Source organism: Elephas maximus, chromosome 11, assembly GCF_024166365.1.
Source record: "Elephas maximus indicus isolate mEleMax1 chromosome 11, mEleMax1 primary haplotype, whole genome shotgun sequence".
Classification (NCBI taxonomy): Eukaryota; Metazoa; Chordata; class Mammalia; order Proboscidea; family Elephantidae; genus Elephas; species Elephas maximus.
Window position 1 is genome coordinate 97218483 of NC_064829.1, and position 9534 is coordinate 97228016.

General features: G+C 47.2%; 1 long non-coding RNA gene across 1 annotated transcript; it reads right to left on the reverse strand.

The window, feature by feature from the left end:
- Positions 1 to 2244: 2244 nt before the first annotated feature.
- Positions 2245 to 6659, reverse strand: LOC126085571 (uncharacterized). Its single transcript, XR_007519308.1, has 3 exons — positions 6458 to 6659; positions 6186 to 6233; positions 2245 to 2495 (listed from the first exon to the last, which is right to left on the reverse strand). It is a non-coding gene; the product is annotated as an uncharacterized LOC126085571 (long non-coding RNA).
- Positions 6660 to 9534: the final 2875 nt, after the last annotated feature.

A 9534-nucleotide genomic window follows, 5' to 3' on the forward strand; every position in this document is an offset into this window, starting at 1 on the left:
ATGATCGTATACTATTTTGTCACCTGATGAAATTTTCCTATGTATTGTAAATCCTATCACTATGATGTTAATGAGATGGATTAGTGGCAGTTATATTGATGAGATCTACAAGATTAGATAGTGTCTTAAGCCAATCTCTCTGAGATATAAAAGAGAGAAGCAAGCAGAGAGACAGGGTGACCTCATACAGCCGAGAAAGCAGCACAAGTAGCAGAGTGCGTCCTTTGGACCCGGGGTTCCTGTACAGAGAAGCTTATAGTCCAGGGGTATACTGATGACAAGGACCTTCCTCCAGAGCTGAGGTAGAACAGAAAGAATTCCCCTGGAGCTGATGCCCTGAATTTGGACTTGTAGCCTACTAGACTGTGACAGAATAATTTTCTTTGTTAAAGCCATCCACTTGTGGTATTTTTGTAACAGCAGCACTAGACGACTAAGACAACCCATATTTCTGGGCAACATAATTCAATCCATACCAGGTATTTAATAACCAAAGGTGGCCCCAAACAATTCCAGCCCTCCCTATACAAACATGGTGCTTGTCCCATTACAAGAGGGAGTTTCTTTCTCCTCCACTTGAATCTGGACTCGGTTGTGATGCTTTGACCAATAAAATATGGAGGGAAAGATGTTCTGACACTTCTGAGGCTCAGTCATTAAGAAGACCCGACAGTGGAAACAACCCAAGTGTCCACCAAAAGATGAACAGATACACAAGATGTGGAACATACATACAATGGAATATTACTCAGCCATAAAGAAAAACGAAGCCCTGGTACACATTACAACATAGGTAAACCTTGAAAACAGCATGCTGAGTGAAGTAAGTCAGGCACACAAGGACAAATTTTGCATGATGCCATTTATATGAAATACCTAGAAGAAGCAAATGCATAAAGGTAAAAGTTTATTAGTGGTTACCAGGGGCTGGGGGAAAGGGAGACACTGTAACAGTAGCCCACACAAGTTATAGCTAATAGGGAAAAGTTGGGAGTTGTCTGTTTCCTAGGATGGCCATAACAAAATACAGGCAGTCCCGCATTACCAACTAATTCTGTTACTAAATCTGTCTTTAAGTCGAATTTCTATGTAAGTCAGAACAATTAGGCATAGTTCGTATCTAACATCAATGAGTCAAATGTTTGTCTTAGTATATAATGTGCCTTTTCTACTGATAAAAAACACTAAAGAAACAGTTCCAGATACACTAAAACATCTTTAACATAATGATACAGTTATAATGTTTTAATGCATATCGCAAAGTATCACCCTTTTTTTATTACCAACCATCGTATATACCTCAAATTTTTAATATAATAGGACTTACAGGACTTGGTTCCTAAGTACTGCTTCTATGTAAGTCGGACATTTGTAACCTGGGGACTGCCTGTGCCAAAGAGTGGTGGCTTTCAAAAACAGAAATTTATTGTCTCACAGTTCTGGAGATTGGAAGTTCGAACCAGATTCTCGGCCATGTTGATTCTTTCTGAGGCTCTGAGAGACAGAAACTGTTCCATGCCTCTGTCCTAACTTCTAATGGATCCCAGCAATCCTGGGCTTTCCTTGGCTTGCAGCTGTGTTGGCCTTCATTGTCACCTGGCTCTCTTTCCTCTGCCTATGCCTGTCTCTGTGTCTGTTCTTCTATTTTATAAGACACCACTCAAATGGGATTATGATCCACCCTACTTCAGCAGACATTGTCCCAGGGTCTCTCTGACCTGATAACAAGGGCAATTTGCCTGTTCACAGAGCCCTGTCTTCCAAGGGGAAATGGGTGTGGGCTGAGTGTTTCCAGGGAGAAGCTGATTGTGATGTCCCCACTTCTGTCCACCTGGTCTCCATATCCACATCTCAGTCCTCTCTTGAGAAGGGGGGGCTCAGTCAGCCCTGCTCTGCTAGTGGTCTCCACATCTGCAGAGAAACCCGGGTCTCAAATCAGAGTCGGTTACCTTAATTCTAACTCCAGGAATTTGAGGTCCATCACTGGGCTTCCCTGGAGAAGGGCAGGTGTGCTCACCTGGTGTAGTAGATCCAGATGAAGCCATAGGTGAGGAGGAAGCCAGCCCCCAACAGGGGCCAGGACCCCTCCTGCTTCACAGACACAGAACGGCAGCAAGAGGGTTTTCCTGGGGGAGGAAAAGGGAGGTGAGGCTCTGTCCCCTGGCCTCCACCCCTCCCACTGACCAAACAATCCCCTGACCAGGTTGCCTGCCCTCAGCACATGCCCAGCAACTCACTATACACAGAGAGGCTCAAAGAAATGTGCTGAGAGCCCACAGAGTTCTGAGCCAGGCAGGTGAATTCCTTTTCATCTTCAGCTTCCCCTTGGGGCAGCTTCAGGACCCCGGGCGCGGAGGGCTGGAAGGTGTTCAGGGATTTTCCCTCACAAGCCCAGCTCAGCGTGGCAGGGGGATTGCAGTCAGCTGTGCAGGCCAGAAGCAGAGGCTGGCCCACCAGGACAGGGGGCAATGAGCCCTTACTCAAGGTCTTCGGAGCTGTGGAGAGAGAGAGGGCAGAGGCTCAGCTAGGGAACGAGGGAACGAGCCTGGAGTGAATGGGGTGAGTGGGCAGGTCCGGGAGTGAGGGCAGTGACTAGGTGGGGTGAAAGAGAGATCGAGAGGCCAGGGATGATGGAGGTGAGAGGGCAGTCACTCCTTCACCTCCCACCCAAACAGAAACAGAGAACACATGACTAATGACACTTACACTCAGATATATACAACTCTGTAACCTGACCCAACAAATGCCAGTAAATTTCCATTAGTCCTTAAACTATCCCAAGCCGGATTAGGCCTGCCGCCACATGTGCAGAAGGGCCAGCTGTGACCACTAACTGACCCCAGCAGAGGATGTGACAACAGAAGGAATGAATCAGAGGGAAAATCATCACCCAGACCCGATTCTGAAGTCAGAGGTCTGACAAGAACCACATCACTTCCTGTTTTCCAGCTTACTTCTAGAATTTTCCCTCCCCAGTACACCTGTATGGTCACCATCTTGCTGCCCAAATCACATGTAAGCCCTGCTTCCCCGTAGCTTGGTGAGCCAGACCTGAGGAACTTCCTCCCAACTCCTTGCTCTGCCCATTACAATAAAGTTACTTTCCCCTTTTCAAAGACCAGTGTCCAGATAATTGGCAAGTCTGAGCACACTGGACAAGGACCCACCTTCTAGGGTTCAGTAACAACTCTAGTTTAAAGATCCTGGAGTTCAAAATGGCTGAGGCACCCTGGAAGAGGAGAGGCTGAGCCAACATGGAAGGCAGAGAGGAGCTTACTTCCCTTCCAGCATCTCAGTTGGAGAGAAAGTGATGTGCAAAGACACTGAACAGCCTGGCAGACAAAGGGAACTGCACATATTTCTGTGGTCTAACAAAAAGGGCATGGAGGTTTTGGGACATGAGGAGCTGAGGGGTTGTGGCTTTGTCCTGGGGGCACTGGGGAGCTATGCGGGGGGGGCTTCGTGAGCAGGTGAGAGGTGGGGTCAGTGCTGAGTGTCAGGAAAATCTAGTCCTGTGCTTGAGGGGAACAGGTTGGAGATGAGAAAGCTGGGGAGGAAGATAAAGCAATGGGGAAGGCAGAAAAGGGCGAGGCCTTGTGGATGGAAAGAGGATTGGACAGGGCAGAAGGAGGATGAGGAAGGAGGTGAGATGTTTACTTGTGTTTTGTTGACTATGCAAAGGCATTCCACTCTGTGGATCATAACGAATTATGGATAACACTGTGAAGAAGGGGAATTTCAGAACACTTAATTTTGCTCATGAGGAACCTGTACATAGATCAGGAGGCAGTCGTTCAAACAGAACAAGGAGATATGGCATGGTTTAAAGTCAGGAAAGGTGTGCGTCAGGGTCGTATCCATTCCCCATACCTATTCAATCTATGTGCTGAGCAAATAATCCGAGAAGCTGGACTGTATGAAGAAAAATGGAACATCAGGATTGGAGGAAGACCCATTAACAACCTGTGTTATGCAGGTGACATAACCTTGCTTACCAAAAGTGAAGGAGACTTAAAGCACTTACAGATGAAAATCAAAGACCACAGCCTTCCGTATGGACGACACCTCAACATAAAGAAAACGAAAATTCTCACAAGTGGACCAATAAGCAGCATCATGATAAATGGAGAAAATATTGAAGTTGTCAAGGACTTCATCTTGCTTGGATCCACAATCAACATCCATGGAAGCAGCAGTCAAGATATCAAAAGACCCATTGGATTGGGGAAATCTGCTGCAAAAGACCTCTTTAAAGTGTTGAAAACAAAGATGTCACCTTGAAGGCTAAGGTAAACCTGACCCAAGCCATGGTGTTTTCAACTGCCCTGTATGCATGCAAAAGCTGGACGATGAATAAAGAAGACTGAAGAATTGACACCTTTGAATTGTGGTGTTGGTGAAGAATATTGAATATACCATGGACTACCAAAAGAAAGAACAAATCTGTGTTGGAAGAAGTACATTCGGAATGCTCCTTAGAAGCGAGGGTGGCAAGACTATGTCTCATATACTTTGGGCATGTTATCAGGAGAGATCAGCCCTGGAGAAGAACATCATGCTTGGTAGAGTAGAGGGTCAGTGAAAAAGAGGAAGACCCTCAATTAGATGGATTGACACAGTGGCTGCAACAATGGGCTCAAGCATAACGATTGTGAGAATGGCACAGGATCAGGCAGTGTTTCATTCTCTTGTGCATAGGGTCACTATGAGTCAGAACCAACTCAACAGCACCTAACAACAACTATAGGAATCGAAGTTTACAGTTGTTGTTAGGTGCCAAGGTGTTGTCGAGTAGATTCCTATTCATGGCAACCACATGTCACAGAACAGGTGCCCTACAGGGTTTCCTAGGCTATCATGTGTACAAGAGCAGATCACCAGGGAGAGTGAGAAAAGGAGGCACCTGGGGTAAGTCACAGGATTCTCTCAGGGTAACCGGGGGGATGGAGGTGCCATGGCCAGAGATTTGGGGCTCGGGAGAGAAAGATGGAGGAGATATCAGGGTGAAACTCAAAGTGAAGCCAGAGGAATGGATAAGCCCACCTACGGTGAGTGCAGAGGGGGAAAGAGTGGCCCAGGGCACAGCTGGGAGCACTCATACTTGGGCAGATGGGTGGAGATTGAAACAACTTGGCCAGGGAGGGACAAGGTGTAGAAGACCAAGAGAGAGGTGACTTGCTAAGTCAAAGAAGCCAGACACAAAAGGTCACATATGGTATGATTTCATTTATATTAAATGTCCAGAATAGTTAAATCCATAGAAACAGAAAGCAGATTGGTAGTTGCCCTGGCTGGGGAAGAAGGGGAAATAGGGACAATTGCTTAATGGGTATGCGCTTTCTTTTTGTGTGATGTTTAAATGTTTCGAGAGGTGGTGGGTACACAACATTGTGAATGCATTAAATACCACTGAATTTTTCACTTTAAAATGGCTAATTTTATTTTATGAGAATTCAACTCATTGAAAAATATTAGACAGACAGAAAGAGAAAGAGATGGAGAGAAAGGGTGACAGATGGAAAGAGAGGAGAGAGAAAGGTGTGGCAGTCAAATTTGGCAATGAATTTGACAATAAAGAGGTAACAGTGAGCTGGAGACTGGAGTCCCCGTGTGGCAGAAACAGTTAAGTGCTTGACTACTAACTGAAAGGTTGGTATAGTTCGGAGTCACACAGAGGTGTCTCAGAAGAAATGTCTGGCAATCTGCTTCTGAAAGGTCACAGCCTTAAAAACCCTATGGAGCACAGTTCTACTCTGACACACAGGGCAACCAGATGGCAACTGGTTTTACTGGTTTAGTGACCTGGAGGAAACCCTGGTGGCGTAGTGGCTAAGTGCTACAGCTGTTAACCAAAGAGTAGGCAGTTCGAATCCTCAAGGCGCTCCTTGGAAACTCTATGGGGCAGTTCTACTCCGTCCTTTGGTGTCGCTGGCTATGAGTCAGAATTAACTCGATGGCAATGGGTTTGGTTTTGGTTTTAGTGAGCTGGAGAGAGTTGTGTGGGGGGAGGGGAGGAAGACAGGCCTGATTTAGGGGAAGGAGGAGAATGGGACCTGTAGGGGGCTTCTTCAGTCAGATTTAAACTTCATCTTATTTTAACTCTGATACAACTTCCCTTCCCTAAGCTGAAACAGATCCCACTCTTAGCCACATCCCAGCCCCCAAGAAAGACAGGTCATTCCTACCTGCACAGTTTCCCCAGGGAGTGTTGATGGTTACAAACTGTGGAGCATCTGTGATAGAAAAATGTGGTAGTTCCTACTTCAGTCGTTGGGTACAGTGTGGACATCGGCTTTTTTCCCCAGGAGGAACAGAACCTGAGAAGGGGTGGTGTGTGGTGATCTGAGGCCCTCCCCAGCCTGGGCTCTAGATCGAAAACATCAAGGATTCTGGACTCTGGCTCCTCTGAGGCTCCAGTGCCCCCTCAGGGACACAGACATCCTGTCCCAGCACTTACAGAAGACATTTAGCTGGACACTCCTCTCTGTGTTCACACCTGCTCCAGGTAGAGTTGCCTGACAGGTAAGCTTGGTGTTGTGGTATTGTGGTTGTGGGATGAGTGTCCAGAAGAAATTGGGGGGCCCCTCTCTCACAAGCCCACGGCACCGTGCAGTTCAAGTTTGCACGGCATCTGGACACCAGCGTCCTTGGGACGTAGATCTCAGGTTTCTGGGTCAGAGCTGAGGAAGAGAGAGAGGGGTTGACCTCAGTTATCTCCCTTCACTCCCAGGGTCCTGAATGCCTCCCCCAACCCTGGCTGAGGAGAAAATGCCCTCCTTTTCTGTGCCTTTATCCTACCTGTCACCAGCAGGAAGAGCTCCTTTACGAAAGTGTGTTTCATGTAATCACCTCTCTCCAATCGAAAGATGTATGTCCCCCTGTCCTCCATACATACATTTCTGATGCTCAGGGAGCCGTCATAACTCTGGGGGTTCCCAAAGAATTGGAATCGGTCCCGGATTCCCTCCTGCACTGTTCGCTTGCCGTTGTTTGTAGCCACCAGGACTCTCTGTCCAGTAGCGGCCTCAGTGTTGTGCCAATAGCCATAAGCTGGGTCTGAGTCTGTCCAATGGTACCTGGGGTAGGAGACGATGCAGGGCACAAGGACACACAGGCCCTCCTGCACCGTCACCGACCCCAGTATTTCAATGTTACAGTCAGGATCCTGAGACAAAGCCCCTGGAGAGAAAGAGACTCAGACTCAGACTGTCCAGACTCACCCCTGGGCCCCTCTAGCCTCTGATCCCCTTCTTCTTGTTAGGTGCTGTTGAGTCGATTTCGACTCGTAGTGAGTCCATGTGACAGAGTAGAACTGCCTCATAGGGTTTTCTAGGCTGTAATTTTTATGGGAGCAGATCGCGAGGTCTTTTCTCCCACAGAGCCACTGGGTGGATTCAAACCCCTAACTTTTTGGTTAGCAGATGAATGCTTAACCGTTGTGCCACCAGAGCTCCTCATAGCAACCCTACGTGACAGAGTAGGACTGCCTCATAGAGTTTCCTTGGCTGTAATCTTTATGGGAGCAGATCATCAGGTCTTTTCTCCCACTGGGTGGTTTGAACAACCAGCCTTCCAGTTAGCAGTCAAGCACTTAACCGTTGCGCTACCTGGGCTCCTTGTCTGACCCCCTCACCTTCCCACAGCTTGAACAGTAGCAGCACCAGCAGCAGCAGAAGCATCTCTTGAGCCAGAAGTGCCAGACTCTGGCCTGGGACAGTCTGATCTCCAGGGCTTCTCGGTCTGGGAAGAATCAGTGGAAAAACAGGCTAAACCTCAGTAGGAAGTTAGTGGGTGTGGACAGAATGGTAACTGTGCATAAAAGTGCAACTTCAGACTCACAGCTGCCAAAGATGGGGGGGTTATTGGAGGTCAGCCATTAACACTTCCTTAGTCCGCAGAGAGTCTCTGAGTGGTGCGAATGGTTAACTACTAACCAAAAGGGCTCCAGTCCACCCAGAGGTGCCTCGGAAGAAAGGCCTGGCAATCTACTTCTGACAAATCCGCCCTTGAAAACACTGTGGGGCACAGCTCTACTCTGACACACATGGGGCCGCCATGAGTCAAACTCAACTCAGTGGCAACTAGTAGGCTCTGCAGAACTTAGTGAGGTCTAGAGAAAGAAAAAGATTTACCAGAAGTCCTACTTGATGTGTCATTCATATTTGGAAGAGTTTATGAAAGATTGGAATTATTTCTGCCTTGCATATTCAGTAGAACATGCCAGTGACTTTTGTTTTTCCTGAGAAGTGATGTTGACTACTGAATCAATTCTTTTAAGGATACGGGGCTATTGGGGGTCTTCATTTCCTTTCGAGACTGCATTGATAAATTACATTTGGGCTTAATCTTCTGTTAAATCACGAATTTTTTACTTTGTTCTCTTTTTTTCTTTTCAAATCTCCCAGGTCACTTTTTAAAAAATTTTTTTTAATGTGATCAAATATGTATATCATAAACTTTGCCATTCAATCATTTTTAAGTGTGCAATACAGTGACATTAATTACATGCACAATGTTGGGAAACCATCGCCACTATTTGTTTCCAAAACGAAACATAAGCTCAGTACCCATTAAGCAATAACTCCTCATCCCTCCTTCCCCCACCCCCTGACAGCCACTGATAAACTTTTGTCTCTGCATATTTGCCTATTCTAGATATTTCATGTAAGTGGGATCATACAATATGCGTCTTTTTGTGTCTTGCTTATTTCACTTAGCATATCTTTTCAAGGTTCATCCGTGTCATATTGTAAAAATGGGAGTGTGGCAGCATCTGACTTCCTCTAACTTCAGGAGGTGGAGGAGAAAGATTCACCATCAAGATGACCATCCGGCCAAGGCTGATTCCTATGAAGAAGAGGTCAAACATACCTCTGCCCTCCAAACTTTCTACAAATTTTGATACCAGCTGTCCCTTCCACATACTTTCTACTTCTCTGTTGGGTTGGTAATTAGTTGCAATGGCCAGACAGAACTCAGAGACAATACTCACAATTATGAGGTTTATTAGAGAAGCAACAGGTTACAATTCAGGATCAGGAATGACTCCAGATTCTTCAGTCAGGACAGCTTCTCAACCATGCCTGCAGCAGGCCTCTCCAGGGCCGTCAGCCTCTCGGCATCCCGGGCCCTCGGGCCTCTTGGGCCGGCCTGGCCTCTGCCCTGCTTGGGCAAGTGTTACAAAGCTCTTTAGTTCTGCCAGTAAGTGCCCAGAGCACCCCACTCTGCCAGTAAGCCTCGTCCCAAAGGCGGTCAGCCCTCTCGCTCCATGGGTCAGCACACACACTGTAGCCGCCCTGCCCTGGGGCCCAGGAAGCCCACCGTGCTGTCTCACACCAGTCTCCTAGTTCTGCTGCCAACATTTCTCCACCACTGCTTCTCGACATCTCACGCCATCTCCAGTGTTACAGCTCTCTCTGTTGTGTGGGTCTAGGAAGTTCTTAGCACAGGAATCTGAGGTCCAAAGGATGCACTCCACTCCCAGCTCTTTTTCTTGGTGGTAATGAGGCTCCCCTTTGCTCTGGGATTGGTTCT